Consider the following 21,411-nt stretch of genomic DNA (forward strand, 5'->3'; position numbering starts at 1 on the left):
GTAATCTGGTGAGTTTAGGAAAGTAATTATGTAGGAAGCAAAACTTCATCTTCAAAGAAGAGTGATATTTAAATAAGTGGAGGCCAGAAGAGTGCTGTATGCAGAGGTGAACAGGCCATGGAGGCAGGAAGGCCACGCTGCATTTGGAAAGAGAGCAGTGAAAGAGGGCCACGCTCTTGGCAGTACATTGGAAGACAGGAGAGGAGCAGACTTTAGAGAGTCATTTGGAGGCCCTGAAAGTCAAGAGGGCAGTTTCTTCTGTAGGCGCTGGGAAGCCATTGATGTTCCAACAAGGAAGTGACTTGTTCTCTGGTAGCCTTGGTAGCTTCGATAGAGACAGTGCAGTACAGGGACTGGAGCCAAGGTTCTGACTGCCACAATCTGGCTGTCAGTCAGCGAGGGCCTGGGCCGAGATCGTAATTCTGTATGTTGCCTTATGCATTTTGTTCCATGTATCTATGTTGTACTGGTTTACTCAGACTATAAATTCCTTGTAAACCAGGAACACTTCCCCCTAGTTTTATAGAATGTTCCTTCCTGCCTACACAGTGCTAAGGATTAAGTGTCTGGTGGTGAGTCAAAGTTATTGTTATTATTACTGTATACATTTTTTATCAGGCTTAGCTGCTCCACATGGGTTATAAACACATAGCTTTGGTATGGCAATCCTTGTAAGGATTTATGACAAACGATATATTCTCCACCTAAAATATTCTCTAAGGCCAAGGGTGCGGAGCCGTGTAGATTAGATCAATCATGTTTGAATGTCAGTCCTCAGGGTTGTTGGAAGATGGAGCCTTGAGAAGCCATCCCACACTTTTAGGGCTCTAGCAACCTACCATCTCATTAGGCTTCAAGCCTGATCCTCTCTGGAAGAAGATGTGTCTATGCAAGGTCATGGTCCTGGTGACAGTTAGCACATGGGAAAAATTGATGCTAAGTCTAAAAACTGGTGAGGCCACCTGTCTGCCTGCTTCATGGAAAGTATCAGTCTCTATTATGGATTTGGGTTGAGCCCACATGCGTGTCTGCAAAACGGTGCTGCCTCTAATTACGGATTGTCGCTGGTCAGTTTAGTCATGGCCAATTAAAATGGCTACAGCAATTTTCTCAGGCCATGAATTCTAGGTTGTCTTGTTCTACTGTTTAACACTTTACTGTCCACATGCTTCATTTTCAGAGATAGACTGAAAGTTTCTTAAGGATACAGTTTATGTCTTACACTCCCTTAATATTCCCCTAAGCACCTGGCACAAAATAGGAAAATGCGTAAGTGCTCAGTAAACGGTTGGCGAATCGGTCTTTTGAGAAAGCTCACTCTCAGAAATCTGGAAGACCAGCTCTTTTGTCAAACTCACTGTTCAGTGATGAAAATGCGCTCTTGATTTTAGTCTGAAAGGCTTGAAGGCATGCTAGAGACAGTTCTGTGTGGCCTAAAGTTTAAAAAGTGGCAAAGAGGGGCACCTGGGTGGCTCAGTGGTTGAGTGGCAGCCCTTGGCTCAGGTTGTGATCCCGACGTCCCGGGATTGAGGCCTGCATCAGGCTCCCCACAGGGAGCCTGCTTCTCCCTCTGCCTGTGTCTCTGCCTCTCTGTGTGTCTCTCTTATGAATAAATAAATGAAATCTTAAAAAGAACAATTAAAGTAGCAGAGAAAAAGAGAGCCCAGTTGTTTAGTTCTACTCATGGAATTGACAAAGCCAGCTCTTGCACTTTTGGTTAATTCCTATAGCTGATCATTATACTCTCCCTCTCATAAATGGGACTCCAGGATTCTTCAGCACCGGAAAGAAATTTGAAGTGGCACAAAAAATCCATTTGCCATTTCAAGACCCTTGAAGCTATACCTGGTTGCATCTTTGGAAAAACTTCCTGTAAGACTGTAAGGGCACCATAATGTGGACAGTAATGTTAAAAAGAGGTCTTCCTCACTGAGTATTTAAGTGATCTTTCCCTACATCCATTTCTCTTCCAAAAGTAAGTCTATGCCAGTCCTGGTGATCCTTTTCTACCCACAGTGATCATTTTAGAATGGGCTTGTGACCCAATTCTGTGGCCAGTGGGATGACAAAAGTCCACTGGAAAGCTTTTGGAACATTTGCCTTGCCCTTTCTTATTGAATATGAATGAGAAATACTGTAGTCCTAGTGCCCTAGGAAGCCAAGAGGTGACTAGGAGAAGACACAGCACTGGGATGAATCCATGCCACGAGTAGAATATGAGAGAGGGAATGAACGTAGGTTTTTGATGATCTATCAAGTTGTCAATCATTCTGTGCTGGAGCTGTGGTCTTCTGGATTCCAGCCTATACGAAACACACATTTACTAATTATTTTAGCCAGTTTGAGTTGCTGCTTTTGTTGTTTGCAGCCACAATACCTCTGGGCAGGGGAATAGCCTAACTTTATAGAGATTATCTCAATTAATCCTCATCGTAGCTCTGTGTGGTTGACACTATCTTCATCTCCATGAAGTGTTCTTGAGAAGAACACTGAGATTGTGTAAGTGACTTTCCTAAGGGCATGGAACACTTATGCTTCGGAGCTGTCATTTGTACTCAGGAGCCCACACTCTTATTAAACTGTATGCTGGAGTCAGACTGACTGTCAATTTATTCCATTGAAAAGAAACAAGAAGGATAATACTAGGAAATGTACACGGCATTCTGAAGTTTCTAGGAAGTCTTTTCTAACACATTAAGGGAAAGAGGATTATGTGTCTTCACCAAGTTGAAGACATAACTAAGGAGCTAATGACACCCTTAACTTAGAAGTCTATGTTTGGAGAGTGTTTAAGTTGGCTTCTTTCCCTCTAGAGGGCCAGAGCTATACTTCAGAAGTAAGGAAAGCTTCACCACCATAAATCATGACCTGAGCCAAAATCCAGAGTCAGAGGCTTAACCAACTGAGCCACCCAGGGGCCCCTCAAAACTTTAAATGATCTTTAGGTAAAATGTAATAATTTCACAGGAGCCTCCTAAAAATATCTCTCATGTTATACCCAAATGTGTCTATGTCTATGTGTTCTACTAGAAATCATGTTCATCATTGGATAGCTTCCTCTAAATCATCACCAAGTAGATTCTAAGCACTTTGGCACTTTGGGTTTTGGTTGTCGTTGTTGTTGTTTTCATTTGCTTTTATTGAAGTTCAATTGCCAACATATAGTCTAAGCACTTTGATAAGCATTTTTAGCTTGTGTGAAGGTGATTTTAAGATATTTTGTGGATTTTCAATAATGTACTTGTAGGCATTGATGTTACTCAGTGAGTGGAGCCTGTGTGTGAGTTAAAGTTCTTCTCAATATACAAACCTTTTCTTTCTACAAAAGTTTCAAACACAACTTAACCTTATCCTAAACCCACAAACCTCTGAAACCAAAATGACAGGAACTTCTCTGGGGGATTATCTTTACTGTGAGAGAAATTTAGTGTTTTGTTTGTTTGTTTGCTTGTTTGTTCTTGGAACCTTAACCTTTGCATTGCAAGTGCTGACAGTATAGAGACTAGACTTTGAGATTTGGGGTTCTGGAAATGAAAGCCCGAGTGTATTATTAGATACTTAAGGATTTGCCTCTTAGGATGCTGAATCATCTTTGCTCTTACATTTCTAAAATATTCTCATCACATTGTTTCTGCACATGTGAGGGACATATATTCTGAAAATGCATGGTGATGAAGTCAGGCATGATGGAAAACTGATGATGGAAACAAAGCTCTGGTGTGCACTGCCTTTCCCCTTGCCAGTTCACTCTTCATCTATGTGCCCCTAATACTTCTCTTACTTTCCCTGGGATGGAAAGTATCCTAGTTCCTTCTTCTCTGTAGGCCCTGAATTATCTCCTTTGTCTTTTCTTCTTTGTTTGGATGGGAGAGAGTGGGGGTTAGGGCTTAATTTTAATTCCTAACAATGCTTTATCTTTGATTTTTACTTTTTTTTTTTTTTTTGTAGAGTCCTATTCTTGTTTTCTGGATGCCATCTTGTTTCAAATCCCTGAGAGTATTAAAAGTTTTCCCCTTTTAAAAAATATTATTGTCTGTTCCCTAATTATTTCTGTTTTCTCTGGTGTCATTTTTCCTCAGTTTACCTCTGTCGTGCTGCAGACTTCCTCTAATCATATGGTGATCCTCAGGGGTCCATTCATATAGCAATGGAGCAATTGTCACCTGATAGGTATTCCTCTGCAGGCGGGGCTGATTTTCCAGTAGACTTCACTTCAGGATGGACATGTGGGCAGCTGACCATTACATTAAAATACCAATTTGGGGAGTGCTTTTCCCTTGGGTGTCAGTGCTCGTATCAGCTGTCCTAGTTTTCCTAGACAGATTTTGTTTTGTTTTGTCTAAAAAAAGAGAAAAGGTCTGCCTGTTTTTCACCTGGACAGTAGACACTTTATTGGGCATCATTCTGCATGTAGGTGGGTGGATGGAAGGATGTCAAAATGTCAAGGGTTGTTTAGACAGACTTTCACTTCCACGCACTGTTGTCTGTTCTTTGCTATGCTCTACAGAGTAGTCAACACCCTTTTTTAAGGACACTGTCCCTCTGCAGACTGCAGACCTCCAACACACAGACACACAGACACACACAGACACACACAGACACACACAAATGAAGCTTTCTCAATCTTACTAAGTTACCCTTCATCCCAAACACTTCACTGTTTGGCAGAAATTTTGGAATTTTCTTGTCTGCTGGCACATCCCATTATATCCTGCTTGTCATTGATTGTTAATGCCTTTTAATTTATTTGCTATTTCTCCATGTTTTATGTTCTATAATTTACAGATTATTTATGAGGAAAATTTAAAGACATACATAAAATTAGAGATAATAATTTAGTCAACCTCTCTGTGCTCATAGTCCAGCTTCAACAATTATCAATATTTTGTGACACTTATCTTACTCTCTTTTCTTGGAATTTTCAGAAGAAAATTCAGACGTCATGTCATTCGACACATGCATACATCACGATACATCTGAGAAATACATGTGTATGTGAGCACTCTCACACTTGCAAAATTAACAATAACTCCTTAATATTATACAATACACAGACATTATGTCAATTGTTTCGGTTATCCCCAAAGTGACATTTTAAAGTTTTAATTATTTGAACTGTGATTCACAATCATGGTCCACAACATGTCTTCAATGGTTACATTGCTTAATGGCTTTTACTTTATAACAGGTCTGTGTGTGTGTGTGTGTGTGTGTGTGTGTGTGATGGGAGGAGGTTCATATTAAATTTACCAGCTTTGCTGGGGTAACAGATGACCCCCAAATCTCAATGGTATAACAAAAAATGTTAATAAAAGTTTTTATTTCTGGCTCCCACTGCACATTGTCTGGCTTTTGGCAGTGGTTCAGCTCCTTTCCATGTGTCTTCTGATTCTGGGACCCAGCAATTTGTGTCAGGATGTTATTGCCACAGAAGTAAAAGGTCAACAAGGCCAGTGACGGGATGGCCGGCAAAGCTTTCTTAGATGTAGCCTAGTCTCACTTACTCACCATGGGGCAGAGAAGTCATGAGGTCCAACTGATATCAATGGGACGGGAATTCACACAGTTCCCCTGGGAGAGTGGCCAGCCAAAAGGCAGTAGGCACAAATGTATGATCCACTTACAAATGAATAATCCTTCCTCTTGCAGGAAGAGGGGATGAATAATTGGGCAATAATAGAATCCACTGCACATGCCTTCAACCAATTAGGGAAACTAGGTCATTTGTTCTGTAGACTGTCCCACGTTCCGAATATGGTTGATTGTTTCCTCATGGTATTGTTTGATTTGTTCTTTAATGTCCTGGATACTGGTATTTAAACCTAGAAGGTTGAGTGAATATGAGTTTGATATTTTTTAAGGCAAGAGTGCTTCATGGATACTCTTCATATGTACTTCCTGTTGCACACCTCTGAAGCCAGAGTAGAGTTGATCAACCCACTTTTACTAATGTGGTTTGATTAATAAGCTCAATTGGTATCAGCCTCATCCTTCCATTAAAAAGTCCCCTATCAAACCCTTCATCTTAAGGTTTCAGCCTCCATTCATGATTATTGCCTGGATCCATTGTCTCATTAGTGACTACAAAATGGTGATTTTTTCTTAACCAATTCAGTTCATATTCATTTATTAGGTAAGAATAATAAAAAGTTATGATTAAATTGCCATATTGAATCATAGCTACTAAATTTATTTTATGTTTTGGGGTCTGAGTAAAATTTTATTTGAAAAATTTTTATTTAACAGTTTAGAAATCACTGAGCCAGAAGATCTCTTGAGTATCTTTTAGCTTTAATGGTTTATGATTCAGTGACCTGTGCTGAACCCATGTTTAATGACAGGATGAAGAAGTACAGCTGGTGGACATTCTGTTGGGACTGTGCAAAGGTAGCCAGTTAGATTCTCCCTCTGGCCTCAATGATTATGATGAAGCTGTGGACAACAGCTCCCCTGAACAACAGCTCCTGTAAGGTGGAGGGACAATGACCTTCAAACCACCAGTCCTTGGAAGCCATACCAAATGATTAATATGTCATGTTGCACATGTAAATGTACCTCACGCCAATGTAGGTTATAAAGTTGCAATTAAAGAGCATAACAAACATAACCTTGATCCTATCTTCTCCCCATCCTCCACTCTAGGACATTTTGTATCTTCTAAAGTACCCTGGGACTATCCCCATGTTTTATGATGCACTCCCCTGTTCTCAGAAACATGGAGACATCTATCACTAACCTCTTCTCATGACCCATCACCTAAAGCCTTGGCTGCTTTGAAACCATAACCTGCCACTAGTGAAGAACACATCCTTGCTATATTCTCAGAACCCCCTGATGTGTGGCTCTGACCCCTTTGAAGTGGGAAGAATTCCTCTCCATATTTATGTTCCATTTCATTGCATGAACAGAAAAGCAGTTCTCTTGGGCACCCAATGATTTACAGACATTGTAGCGAAACAGCCCTCTAAAGTTGAACCTACTGCTTTTTTTGTTGTGACTCAGGCACAGGTTTATGGGACTTGGGAGAATGGATCATCTGAATGACAGCCACTTGATTATTGCACATCAAATACTCCTTCTCTTGCTTCAGCTAGGACATGCAGGTGGCCTGGTGTCCTGATATAAGTGAGGACATTGTTGGGCCTTTTCTTAACATGAGAGCTGCAGTGATTAGTTATGCCAAGTAAAGCAGCAGGATGGGAGATTACCTCAGATCTCAAGTACAGTGACATCTTTCCCCATGTGCATGTTGACACTGGCTTCCACCACATAGGGTGGTCCTGTGGAGAGTCAAGATGGAACCTTGCTGATAGAAGGATTGTGTTTATTCTGAGGTCCTCACACCCTCCTCAGGGAAAGCCAACTACAGAGGGAGCAGCAAGAAAAAATTGAATGGGAAGCCTTGGGAAGTGGCCTAATCTAGGGCAACGTTAAGACCAGTGTAGAATAAAATGTACACGTAAAAGCCAGCAGACAAAGAGGGTCACTGGGTTTGCTAAGTAAATCAACATGGGCTCTAATTGTCTAAATCCCTGAGAAAGTTTCCTGTTCTCACACCTTCGCTTGCTTCCAAGTTTCCTTTCAGACAAGTTCTTGGAAGCTCTGAAATGTTCTTGTAGACATGAAAGCAACGCACTAATCTTGCCCCAAGTAGGAAGGTCTCCTGTTACCCTCCAGGCATCAAATGATGATCCATCAGGCTGAGAATTAGGGAGAGAAAATTCTTTAGTTTATGAAATATCAAACACTAAAGTTTAAGCTCTTGAAGTCTAGCCAGTATAAGCAATTTTACATAAAGTTCTATTTACTCCTATTCGGAAGCAGTCAAAATGACCCAGTTGCTCTGTGACGCATGAGGCCCTGGTGTCTATCATCAACTGATAGGATTTCTTTACAGTCAGTTTACAGAGGGGACCATCATAGCCACCTTAGCTGCTGGTATAAATTTATCCTCTTTTCCCCTATGGAAGGCAATACCCAATGATCACCGTAGAATTTATACTATTTGTAGGACACATCAAGGGCGTGTGTGTGCGTGAGCTCTCCAGATCCCCAGTGTTACTAACAGAAGAAAAGCATAGCTGTGCTCAGTTTTAGAACAACAATAAGGCCCTTAGAGGGATGCTCACACTAAGTGCTTGTGAAGCCTGCTTCCCACTGAATTTGGGTTAAAGTTGACTTAAAATAATAAAGATGCTGCAGGTAAACATTGGCCTTTTAGAAAGTATATAAATGTAGTTGCTTAAACAGAACACTAAAGCAAGTCATTGGCTTCCTAGTTCAATTTTATTTTCTTTAAAGATTTTATTTATTTATTCATGAGAGACACGGAGAGAGGCAGAGACACAGGCAGAGGGAGAAGTTGGCTCCATGCAGGGAGCCTGATGCAGGACTCGATCCCGGGACCCCGGGGTCACACCCTGAGCCAAAGGCATATGCTCAACCTCTGAGCCACCCATGTGTCCCTCTTAATTTAATTTTAAAGAGAAGAAAAAAGGGGTGATCAGAATTGGTGTCACATCAGAGAAAACCAGATTCATCTTAATTCGTTTATTCTAGAACCAGTCATTTGTTCTTGGCATTTCTTAGAATGATCTGCTGTGAGGTGGGGGCTCAAAAACTTGGACCCACATCTACCTATCCCTTTCTTACACTCCTAGAATATGCGGATCAGCTTGGTTTACTTCATCTTTCTTCATACAGCTCTTTCGCTGCCCTAGCCCTTGGTTCTGGCAACAGAGTGCCCAGTGTCTGATGGAGAACTGTCTTCACAGTTCCCTCAGGTTCTCCTCCTCGTGGCTCAGTCACCTTGCCTAATTGAAAGCAAGAGATTACAGTAAGGCCATCAGAGCTTGGTGCTCCTGTGTGGTCCATTCGCCAGGCCTCACTATATTTTCTTTTTAATTATACAGGCTTGTCAATCAGTATCACCTCATGAGCTGCATGGAGGTGGCGGCTTTTCCAAAGTATATTTTCCCAGGTATCTATCCCCATCAAAAGCAGCCTGCTTTGGGATCCCTGGGTGGCTCAGTGGTTTGGCTCCTGCCTTTGGCCCAGGGCACAATCCTGGAGTCCCAGGATCAAGTCCTGCGTCGGGCTCCCGGCATGGGGCCTGCTTCTCCCTCTGCCTGTGTCTCTGCCTCTCTCTTTCTCTCTATGTCTATAATAAATAAATAAATAAATAAATAAATAAATAAATAAAAGCAGCCTGCTTCTAGTAATTTGGTGCATTGGCCCCAGTAACCCAGCTACAGTGTATCCCTCTCGTCAACACTTAGAAAACCTCGGGGGTTGGAGGATGTGGAAGCAGCAATCCCACTGGGATTCAGTGTCTTTTATTTGACCCATTGGGTGTCATTACATGGAAGTTAGCGGCAATGGCTTTGGAGTCCAACAGCCTTAAGGTCACAGCTTTGTTCTAACGTACACTCTGTGTGAATTTAGGAAAGCTTCAGAACCATCCTGGGCCAGTTTTATCTATAAAATAGGGATACTGTCTATTTCATAGGATCATCATGAGGATCTGTGAGATTATGGATGCAAAATGCTTAGGGCAGAGTAAGGTATCCCTAAAAGTTAGCTGCTATAGTTGTTATAAATAGTATAAGATTAGCCTTCTGGAAGTTACGGGTGGGGCCTCCCAGGATGTATTTTGCCTGTTTTAATACTTCAAAATGCGAACACCTGGATTGGATTCTGTAACACGAAGTGTGGTCTGGCTTCCCATGTATTTCGCGATACACAGTTGACACAGCTCCACCTCAGTTGAAGTAACAGGCCAACCTTGCCTGCCTACTGCAGGGAGTGTCCCACGGAGCCTGCATCTCAATGTGGGAGCAGGACCTGGACCTGCAGCCACAGACGGGGTCTCCAGCCAATTCAGTTTCCAGGAGCTTAAATAACAGAAAAGCTCTGCAACTGCAAGTTTGTTCTAGAAAGGGACGTACTATCATCATGGCTCATAAAATCAGGCTAGGCTTTCTTATCACATTCCCTGTCTTGTAACCCTAGTGAAAAAAAAAAAAAAAGAAAAAAATCGGACTGTCAAGGAATTCCTACCCTAGGCAAGATTTATGTTCAGTTTTTCTGACATTTGGTCTTTTACTGAGATCAGGCTCATTCCAAGGTGCTTATGCTCAAAGAGTTCCCTGGAAAAGTCTCCAAGCCAGCAACAGGAGACGGCTACCTGGCTGGCCCATTCCTCAGCTGCTGGCTGAGGCAGAGAAAAGGCTCAGGAACCTTCAATGACCCTTTACCTCACTGTTGGGTCTCCCTGGGCATTAACTCTTTGTAGTTCCTGACTGATGGTGGCATTCCAGGCTCCCTGACTCACCTGTGATCCCTCTGCCTCTAATCTTCCCGTAAGGGAACACACGCCTGAGATTCTTGGAGGGGTGGGCCTTCAGGGTGCTGTGAGGCTGGCAGATGGCCCTGTGCTTGGTTCGGTCCTCACACATTAAGATTTGGCCTCATCTCCAGCTGTGCTAGACATTGGGGAGCTTTGGTGAGAGTATTTCATTTTCCCCTGAAATTTTCAAGCAGAGGTCACAGTGACCTGCTGGGAAGGCAAGAACGGCCATGATGATTTAGAATAGAAGAGACATGGCAACCACCTATTTCCTGGTAGAAATGAGAAAAGGAGCCATGTCCCCAAGGGAGAAGAAGTATAATAATCATCCATGATTCTAGAGAGTACTACGATGTCACTGAACATCTGCATGAGCAGACGGAGAGAGGTGGCCATCAGCGAGACGGAGGAGGACTGGTCTTCACTTTATGATTTGTTTGTTCATCCCAACTTTTCTCTTCTGCCCCAGAAGGAATCTTCCATCTGTCACAGTGGCGAAGAGCACAGCCTCGGTGTTACACACGCTAGGGTGACAATTCCAACTCTGCCACTTATAAGACGTGTACCTTGGTCCGGTTGCCTGATTTCTCTAAACCTTGGTTTCCTCATTATTCAGGAAAAGAGCTCCTGTTGTATAAATTAAATGAAAAGGAAACAAAGTTCCTAGAAAGGCACCTGCCAAGTAATGCAATGGCGTTAGAGGGTAGCTAGTGGAGGTGATGGGGGGCAGAGGTGGTGACGGCAATGGAGAGGTGGTAACGGTGGTAACGGTGGTAGCGAAGTGCAGTAAGGAAGGGGCAGTGATACATGTGGCTCTAGCTTGCACCACAGGACTCAGTGGTCCTCCACGGGTGCCCCACAGCACATGTGCTGGCTTGGAGAGGAATCAAGGTTTGTTGGCCTCCCCCTCCTGCTGTTTTCTCCCAGGTACATTTTCCCACCCCCTCTGCCTGCATTTAATGGAACCAGACTTATAAATAAGAAACATCCATATTCCTCACCTGAGCCCCTCAGAGACCTGGCAGTGAGCATTTCTTAAGAGCCCTGGGTAGAGGCTGACCTTTGAGGATTACTCTCTGGGGACCCCTGTCCCTCCTCCTGGATCCCCAGCCAGACAGGGCAGGTGTTTTTCCATGCCATCAGACTGAGGTCAGATCCAACCTCATTCCTCCAAGGGAAAGGTACCATTTCCTCTTGCCAATCCCCTGGAGCCAACCTTCATCCTGCGACTGGCCTTCTCCCGGAGTGACTCATCAGCTCGGAGTCTGGCCGTGTGCTGACCCCTGACGTCTTCCTGAGACAGGGTGAGACCTGCTGGGAGGAAAGGCGATCATTATATCATCCCGGAGCCGAGGCCACATAAACACTTCCCTTCTCTAATGAAGGGGCTGCAAAGGGCAGGCTGACTTGTCTTGGTGTGGCCCTCCTAGGCCGAGGGTGTGGATGAGAACTTAAGCTAATGTTGGTGTTGAGAACATTTAGATATCCATCTCCCGACTTTCTCCTCATTATAACAGAATGCTAAGGCTATTGTAGAAGGACCTTCACCTTTTTTTTTTCCTTCTAGAAGACTTTACAGAAGCAGAACAAGAAACCACCCTATTAACAGCGCATTGTCCAGAACGTGTCAGTGTGTCATGTGCCGCGGAGGCCAGGGACATATGAAGATGAGTCTCAGAGGCCACGGAGAGGCAGGCACGCTTGTAAATGAGGCAAAATAGTGCCACAGCTGAGACAGTCAGTGCCTGAGAGGGCTGCTCAGAGGTGGGCTTGAATTGTGACTGAGAACGGGGATGCCACTTCCCTTGCCGAGCCTCGGCCTCCGCCTGGGGCAACTGGGGGGGATTCAGGGTACCTCCTTCACAGATGCCACGTGAGAAATGGTGGGTGAGGCTTATAAACTGCTCAGCCCTGCGCCTGATGCGGGGCTGAGCTCCATCCGTGAGGGGATGTGTTAGGGGCCGGCAGCGGGAGGCACACACCATCCCGTGGAGCCCGAGGAGCAACGCAGGCTCCAGTGGGAACGAACACGTGGCTTTGAGATGCTGTCGAGGCCGCAGTCCACGGGCCTTGGAGAGTGGCCCCCCACAGCGCTGAGGCGGCGGCATGGCCCAAGATGAGCAGCAGAGGAAGCTCGACTCACTGGACAATGGGAGGCATGTGGAGCAGAATGGGGGTGCAGGGGTGCGGAGGCCCCGGGCGTGGGCGGAGGGCAGGGGCGCAGCGGGGGCGGTGCAGGGGGGGCCCCGGGGGTGGGCGGAGGGCGGGGGCGCAGGGGGGTGCGGGGGTGCGGAGGCCCCGGGTATGGGTACAGGGCGGGGGGGGGCAGCGGGAGGGGTGGGGGGCGGGGGGTGGGGGCGCAGGGGGTCACAGCGGGGGCGCAGCGGGGCTGCGGGGGTCCCGGGGCGGCGGCTGCTCCGCTACCTGCGCGCTGGCGCGGGGTCAGTTCGGGGACACCACCAGCCGGGGCCTGGGGCGGCGGGACCCCGTTTGGACGACTGTATTTTGGCCCGAGGGCCGCGGGGCAATGCCCGGCGCTGGAGGGGACCCTGGGGAGGCAGCGGGGAGCAGGCGGCCCGGGCCGTGGGGGGCCCCGGGAGGCAGGGGCGCGGGTGGGCGGCTGCTGGTGAGGCCGTGGCCTGCAGGGCGGGGGGGGGGGGTGGGGGGTGAAGCCTGGGCCGGGCCGAGCGGCTGTGCACTTCGGGAGAAGGTGACCTCGCGGCCCCGAGGGCGCCGTGGGTGCGGGCGGGGAGCCGGGCCGCCGTGTGCCTCCGCACGCGGATCTCGAGGCTTTGTGCCAAGTGCAGACACTCGGACCGACTGACACGGGAGTCCCCTTCTAGAAGCTGAACAGAACACAATAAGCCGAAACCCCAACCTCAGGAAAAGGGATGAGCCTGGTGGTTACCGGAGGGGGTGGGAAGGGGCTGGCGGGGGCGGGGCGCCTGTAGCCCCCAAAGGCAGGGCGGAGGGACTGCGGGCTAGGGCCTGCGTCCCCCCTGGGGAGCGGCGGTCGCCTCCCCTCCACGGATCAGACAGGCCCCTTCCCGACCCTCCCAGCCCCAAGCTCCACAACCACCAGGGAGGTCTTTTAAACCTGGACAGTAGGCCCTCCCCTGCGCTGGCTCCCAGCCCCCCGCACTCGCTCACCCGCCCGCACCCTGCCAGCTTCCCTCCCAAGTCTCCTCCTCGCCGCCCCCCGCCCCGATGCTGCTTCCCTGGATCCTGTCCCAGGTGCTCACCTGTCGGCCTCTGCTCGGAGGCCCCCCGCCCAGAGGCCCGGCCCAGCACCCTCGACACAGCAGCCCCACAGCTCACCCTGGTGTCTGCAGACGCCTGCTGGCCGTGGGATCCGTGTGTCTGCATTTATGACCCTTTTCTCTTGCAGGACGCAAGTTGGGCGGGGAGGGGGGCAGTTATTTTGCACCTCTTGTTCACTATCGACAGCATTCCTGGCACATAAGAGTCGCTCAATGAATACTCAACCACTGAGTGAATAAAGGGTCCACGGGGTTTCCATATGGGGGAGGATAGGGAGACACGGGAGCAGCTGCAAAGTAAGTAAGGCTCAGGGTGTGCAGGCCCCTGAGTGCTGTGTTAACATATTGGGGTTTTTTATCTTCTAGGAGGGAGGGCGAGCCCCAGAAGAGCTTAGCCCCCAATATAGGAGCAAAGTTGTGGTGCAGAATGATCACTCCAGGGGCGGCAAGAGGGGGTTGTGTCTCCCAGGAGCAGAGAGCTCTCCCTGGGGTGCCACTGCAGTGGGTCCGCAGGAGCCTCCAGTGAGGGGTAGGGCTTCCAGCTGGGCCCAAGGATTTCCAGAGGAGGAAGGAGGAGAGGGGATTGAGAGGGGGTGTGTGTGTGGGGGGAGGGGTGGGTATGAGCTCTCACAGGGCCATGAGATGGTTCATTTGATAGGAGTGGGGAGTCCCTACAGATCAGGGACAAATTCTCCAAAGCAAATCATATCAGAGCATCCACAGGAGCCATATAAAGTGGAGTGGCTCTCACTGGGGGCCGTGGGGGGGGGGGGTGCTGAACCAATCAGGCCCTGTCCCCCATCTGCGGGCCCCAGCAGTGGCCTCCAAACCACTTTTGCAGCCACTTCCCCCCTCACCCAAGAGCTCTGAGAGGCCTGGGCACTCCCGACGTGGGAGGAGAGAGGGTCACAACACCTGGCGTCCTTGCCGTGCTGACATGTGCAGGGAGCTGGCCTGCTCTCTGCTAACAGACTGTCCCCCCCCCCCCCCCCCCCCCCCCCCCCCCCCCCCGCCACTCCCTGCCTGTCACCACCCCAGCAGGACAGAGGGTCTCTGTGGAGGCCACAGGGGGCGCCCCTGGGAGGCTGGGCTCTTGATTCCCCAGCCCTGCCCCTGCCTGGGCACCTCTGTTGCTATAAATACACCCCGTGGAGGTAATTAGGGGGAGGAAGGAGGTGGCTCTGGAGCCCTGGCTCAGGGCTATTGTGTCAGCGACACACCTCTGAGAAGCACATAAAAGACAACCAGCTCAGGAGCTGATGCAGCACGGGCTGAAAGGAGAGAAAAGATCGCAGGGAAAACCAGAGCGACAAGCACAACCCATAAGCCCACATTACGAGCATTCCCAGGAGGAGGGAGAGGCTCCAGAAAGTCACCCCAGTCCCTGGAGCCCACAATATGGTTTTTATAAACTGCTGGGACTCTCTTCTTTCTTTTTTTTCTTTTTCTTTTTCTTTTTCTTTCTTTTTCTTTTTCTTTTTTATTTTCTTTTTTTCTATTCTTTCTTTTTTTTTACCATTTCACCTTCTACAATACACTTTTTTTCTTAAGGAAATTAAACACAAAACACTTACTGTATATTTAATTTAAAGAGGGAAAAGACTCCAGAACCCCACTCCATGTTGAAATGTCATTAAGGAGGGTGACGCAAAGCCGAGAGGCCAGGAAATTGAGTCTTTAAGCTGCCACCCGCCCAACGCTGGGCGCAGGGCACCCCGCACAGCACAGGGCCCCAGGGGAGCTGCCGCAGGCTGGATGCTGGAGATGCAGGGCCCGGCCCGGGGTGCGAGGGGCTGGGGAGCCGCTTACTCCAGCACAGGCAGGGCCCAGGCCGCTCCCCCGGGCCCGCCCAGGCCGGCCTGTGACTTCCAGGCCTGGGAGGTGGGCTCCAGCTGCTGCTTCACAACCGCCCCCTCTCTGCTCTCTCGCCATCCTTGACAGCAAGCACCCTGGGCTCCATGGAGGCGCCCCCAAGCCCCAGCTGCCCTGCCTCTGGCCCCTCTCTGCCCCTGCGGGCTCGTGGCTGGAATTCTGTTCTGCTACGAAGTCTCTTACTGTTTCCTTGTCTGTAGGTGAACCAGCCACTCGGGTTGAGTGAGATTGTTCCTGGGACACTCAGCGTGGGCCTGGCCTATTGCCTATCATTGGAGCCTGTTAAAGCTGCCCGAGCTCCTGCTGGGTTCTGGCATTCTGCAGGCGGGGGGGGGGGGGGGGGGGGGGGGGGCGCTGTGGGCAGCAGGGGCTTCCTCCTGAGGGGCTCACAGGCTCTTGGGGAGGCTCAGCACGTACTTTCTTTTCTTCCATGCCACACTTGCCTCTGTTCCTTACCCTGATTATATTTGCCACTCCCTCTCCTTCCAGAAGGATTGGATTTATCACCCCCATTTTGCAGGTACAAAAACTGAAGTCCCAGGGCCCCTGGGTGGCTCAGTGGTTGAGCATCTGCCTTTGACTCAGGGCAGGATCACGGGGTCCTGGGATCGAGTCCCACATCAGGCTCCCCGGAGGGAGCCGCTTCTCTGTCTGTCTGTCTCTGCCTCTCTCTTTCTGTGTCTTAAAACAGAATATATATATATATATATCTTAAAACTAATAAATAATAAAATAAATAAAATCTTAATAAAGAGTAAATAATAAATAAATAAAATCTTAAAACAAAACTGAAGTCCCTGAGAGATTAACTAGCTTGAGGTTCTCAAGAACTCAGCCTCTCCATGGCGCTGCCTACCGTCACCTCTCCATGATTTTCAGACTAAGAATCTGGATCCGTGCCAACACCAGGTGGTACAGGCCCACTGACGAGTGTATGTCATACCTGAAGTGAGAGTCCATAACGCTACCCTGTGTTTGCATTGTTCCTGGGTCTCAGTAATGTGTTTTCATGGCAAAGGAGAGACTTTGGTTTTCATGCATAAAGAGTTTATTAAATTTTTCTCCACGTCCTGCCTTAAGGTGTACTGTAGTAGAGGTTAATGTGCACAGGTGTTTTGCTCGTCTTACAACTGTGAGGAGGAAGTAACTGATCCAGGCTCACACTGGGTGTTGGCTGTGGAGTTGGTGTCTGCTCCCTGCTTCTTGCTAGGCTTTGAGGGCATCAGGCTTGGGGGCGGAGGTGGCTTCTTCCAGAGAGGGCCGTACCCTCCTGGCTGCTCTTTATCCTTCACTAGCATTGCTGGGAAAACCCTGGCTCAGAATTAGCTGGATGGCTTGTTAAACCTCCAGACTCTGAACCAGACCCAGGGCTTTCTGTGTCAGGCCTTGCGGGTAGCTGGGAATCCCCACACTCCAGTGGTCCGGAGCACCCCCAGGAACACTGGCTTTCTCCAAGGAAGAAAGCTTATGCCGGTGTCTCTCATTGGCCACCTCCTTCCTCAAGGACCTCCACTCAGTCACTCAACAGTATTATTTAAACTCTGACTGTGGGCATAGTTGATGTAGAAAGAAAAGTAGTTTTCACCCCTATTGATCTCCAGAGGTCATTCCACAGATCTGGCTGGCTAAAACAGTGGTCCTGGTTTGGTCATGGAAGGTATGTTCCGGGGCCCGCCCTGGGCTGGGTGGGTGCCAATGGACATCGGGGAGCATGCTGAAAGCATGAGGGTCCTTGTCCAAGAGGAGCACAAATACTCTCACGAAGCTACCTGTGTTTAAGAAGCCACAACACAGCATAGAAGCCATGCTTTCATGGGGAGCTTTGGGGACACAACAGACTGAGAACCTCTGGCTGGAGCAGGGGGGCCTAACAAGAAAAATAACACTTCATTAGTTTTTCATTTATGAAGTGGTTGATCTGTACATTATTTTTTCTCAAAGGATTTTAGGTCATTTTTGGAAAGCATATGCAATTCAAAATATCGGATAACTAAAGGCAAAGCTAGATATATAATATAATATAATTAATATAATATAATATAATATAATATATAATATAATTAATATAATTAATATAATATAATATATAATATATATAATTAATACAATATGTAATAGTAAGTCCAGGCCCATTGAGCATAAAGAAATAAATAAGTTAGGATGGGTGTGTGTGTGTTGCAGGAACAGGAGGGGGGAGACGGTCCTGTCTCTGAGCTAACTCTTGTAGGTGCTTCATCTTGTGATTCCTATCTACTGGGCTTTAAGTCCATTGCAGAGTGAATATTCCAGACAACTTCCAGCTCTAAGCAGGACTTGGTTACTCAGGAGTAGGAGAGTCGCCCATCTACCTTCAAGACCAATGGCCATGGAGGGAATAATGAAAAAGTCCAACTAGTGAGGAAGAAGGTGTTAGCTCTCTAGCTTGTCCTGTCTCCCGCTTCCTCATCAAGATCCTCTGGCCACCTCTTTGGCCAAGCAAAGCTGTCCTTATTGTTTGTTTTAACCTACTGGTCATTGTCCACGAGCCTGGCCCTCAGTATCCTTTTCATAAGGATAACTTTAATTCCATAAATCTTCATAAGACACACTGTTTGGCAACCATTGCCTTAGAGTACCGGACAGTGCAGTTGGTGTGCATCCATTTAGAGGGTCACCCCAAGGTGTTCTGGAAGCTCAGGTGCCGCTGGACAGGGTTTCCAATTTCCCTTGATTTATGGTCATCTTTAGACAGAAGATCAAAGCACACTCTCCAAATCCACGTTAACTGCAGGGTTTTCTTGACACAGGTATCTCAAAGCAAAGGATGCCAGGCAATGAATCAGGAAGCAGAACTGAAAAATAAGCACACAGAGGAGCAAGGGAAGTGTGATTCTGATGGGAATAAGTTGAATTACAGTCTTAAAAGTCACTTAAAATAGTGCAGAAACGCTAAATGTGAAAAGCGTTGTTGGATTTAAAAAAATTATTTGGATTTTTTAAAGCAGTTTCAGGTTCACAGTGAATTTGAGGAGAAGATACAGAGGGTTTGCGTGTATCGCTGACCGCACACGTGCACAGCCTCTGCCAATACCAATATCTTGCACCAGAGGGGTACATTTTTACCATTGATGAACCTACAATGACACAGCTTTCACTCAGAGTCACTCTTGGTGATGTACATTCTATGGGTTTGGACACACGTGTATTGATATGTACTTACCATCATGGTATCACACTAAGGATTTTCAATGCCCTAAAAATCCTCTGTGTTCCACCTGTGCATCTTTCCCCCACCCCCAAGTCCTGGCAACCTCTGATGGCTTTTTTTTTTTCCTGTCTCCCTAGTTTTGCCTTTATCCAGAATGTAAGAAGTTAAAAATCACACAGTATGTAGCCTTTTCAGATTGACTTTTCTCACTTAGCAACATTCATTTAAGTTTCCTCCATGTCTTTTTATGGCTTGATACCTAATTTTTTTTAGCACCAAATAATATTCCACTGTCTGGCTGTATCACAGTTTATACGTGCATTCACCTAAAGGAAGATGACTTGGTTTCTTGCAAGTTTTGGCAATTATGAGCAAAGTGCTGGATATTTTTTTGAAATTATAGAGTCTCAGAATCAGTTTAGTGACGTTGTAGGGATTCACTGGTCATTTTGTACAATGGTGTGAGAAATAAGGAGCATGGTAAAATGCATCAAGCCTAATTCGGGCAGCTGGAAGCGGGGAAGTGAGGAGGGCCTGGCATACAGTGAAATATCATTATCTTGCCCCATCAGGACTTATTAATCACGTGGATCCCAGACTCTGTAGCACATGCCACGGCACGGAACCACCTTTAACTCTAACAGCCAGCATTTACTGTGCAGGGGTGGTTTTGCAAGGCAATAAGAATGTGTTTTTCTTCCACGTAATAGAGACCATGAGATCAGTGTTGAGGCCAGGATTTCTTGTGAATCCAGACAAGTAGACAAACTGTGGCCAGAATGATATGTTTATATTTAATATACTTTTTCTTTTTTTTTAAGACAAAACCACAGAGGATTAGTAAAAGAGCATGTTATTTATCTTACATTTCCTTGTATTTTTAAGAATAATTTAATTTTGATAAAAATCTCAAATTAAATGATATTTTCAAGATGGCTTCTTCTTTATTTATATGTCTAAGCAAAGGCCTTGACTGGAAGAAAGGTATTCTTGTAACCAGTCCTCTGGCCTCATCTTTCTAAATGGGTAGAGAACTAGGGTCTCCAAGAGATATGTTGCAGCTCAGAAATCAGAACTGTTAGAGCTAGAAAGAATCTCAGAAAATGAGTTGCATCAGGCTACAAAGGTGGATGAAAGCCAATCAGATAAAATTCTTTCCCCAAGTAGAAATCTCCTGACTCCAAATCAAGGTACTTTCTGTCATTCTGAGGCCTGTTCTATGGCAACACCAAGATGGAGTAGCCATTTTGTTTAATCAAATTCTCCTCTGAAGGGATGCTTAGCTGGGTCTGGGATGAGAGGCAAACTGAAGTGGGCTTCAGCCAGAACTAGTGTCACTTGAGTGACAGCTCTCAATGCTGAGGTGGGCTGGTGGACTGGGCTCTGAAAGATCTGAGAGATCATGGCTTTGCTCAGACTCTAGTATGTTGAATCCAAGTTTCCCTGGACAGATTTGGAAGCCCCTACAGCAGAAAACAAGCCTACTAATACCAGGTCACTTCTGGCCCCAAGGGGTCCACCTTTTGATCATACTTCCTCCACCTCAGAATGAATAAAAACAACTACCTCATTTGGTTGAACCTTTGGCTAAACTTTTTTCCAGCAATTCCTAGAGAAAGGAGACATGTTCTTTTGTCACATGAAAGGTAGGAGATGGCATACTAGACTTTAAATGAGAACTGTTTTGAGCATGAAAATTCTATCTCTATCTCTAGCCTTCATTTCCAAATGTTACCCCATAGCTTTCTGCCAAAAGAAAGATCACTGTTGTTCAAGGGACTTGAGAGTCTTGAAGGATGTCTCTGCACCCTCACCAAAGATGAGACTGATGTCGAATCACTTGGTTGATAACCATAAACCCATCAGTATATGACATAGTTGGACACTGAAAATCACAGGAAAGATGAACCTCTCTACAGGCAACACAGGATGGCCATGGCCCAAGCTTTGCCCAGCTTACATCATACATACCATCCTTTGTGGCCAGCCAACCATCCCTGGGCTCTCCAATGGTGTTTGTGCCAGCGATCATTATGACTTTATTACAGCCCCTTTCAGCAAGTCATGAATTTTTACAGCTAAATTACAAGTCTGTTTACGGTTAAGTGGCAGCAAGTACTTTTAAAGCAAGTACTGTAGATATTTTTATGACTGAGCTTGCACCATCAGAAACACACAAAGTATATAAGCAGGACCCATAATGCCAGTGAGACTTTTAGGGTTCAACTAAATGGAATAAATAAGGGGGCTTTGTATGTATCTGATGGAGGCAACTCCGCATCAGGCCAAGTCTTGGATTCCATTGCAAAACCAAGAGGTCTTTGTATACGCTAATGATAGATTGATCCCACAGTTTGGGGGATATAATTTGCTTTATTAACAATACTAAAATTAGGATAATTACATTGCAATTAAAAAAAATATTTGCTGTCGCATGATTCTACTTATATGAGATACATGGAATAGTCAAATTCAGAGACAGAAAGTAGGGTGGTGGTTGCCAGGGGTTGGGGGAAAGGGTGAAAGGGGAGTTATTGTTTAAAGGGTACAGAGTTTCTGTTTGGGAAGATAAAAATTCTAGAGATGGATGGTGGTGATGGTTGTACAGCAATGTGAATGCACTGGACAATACACTTAAAAATGCTTAAAATGATAGGCTTTATGTTCTCTATATTGTGCCACAATAAAATATTTTTTGGAAGCTGAAGACATGGGCTATTGTCTCCAGGTAGAGGATTGGAGTT

The 21,411-nt window shown here is 46.6% G+C and overlaps 1 long non-coding RNA gene across 5 annotated transcripts in view; it reads right to left on the reverse strand.

The window, feature by feature from the left end:
* Positions 1–16,523: 16,523 nt before the first annotated feature.
* Positions 16,524–21,411, reverse strand: part of LOC144293040 (uncharacterized) — a 48,611-nt gene continuing 43,723 nt past the window's right edge. For all 5 annotated transcript variants that reach the window (XR_013360492.1, XR_013360491.1, XR_013360489.1 and 2 more), the window contains one exon: positions 16,524–18,311. This is a non-coding gene — a long non-coding RNA (uncharacterized LOC144293040). The remainder of the gene's footprint in view (positions 18,312–21,411) is intronic.

The sequence above is a fragment of the Canis aureus genome, chromosome 21 (assembly GCF_053574225.1).
Source record: "Canis aureus isolate CA01 chromosome 21, VMU_Caureus_v.1.0, whole genome shotgun sequence".
In the NCBI taxonomy this organism is placed as follows: domain Eukaryota; kingdom Metazoa; phylum Chordata; class Mammalia; order Carnivora; family Canidae; genus Canis; species Canis aureus.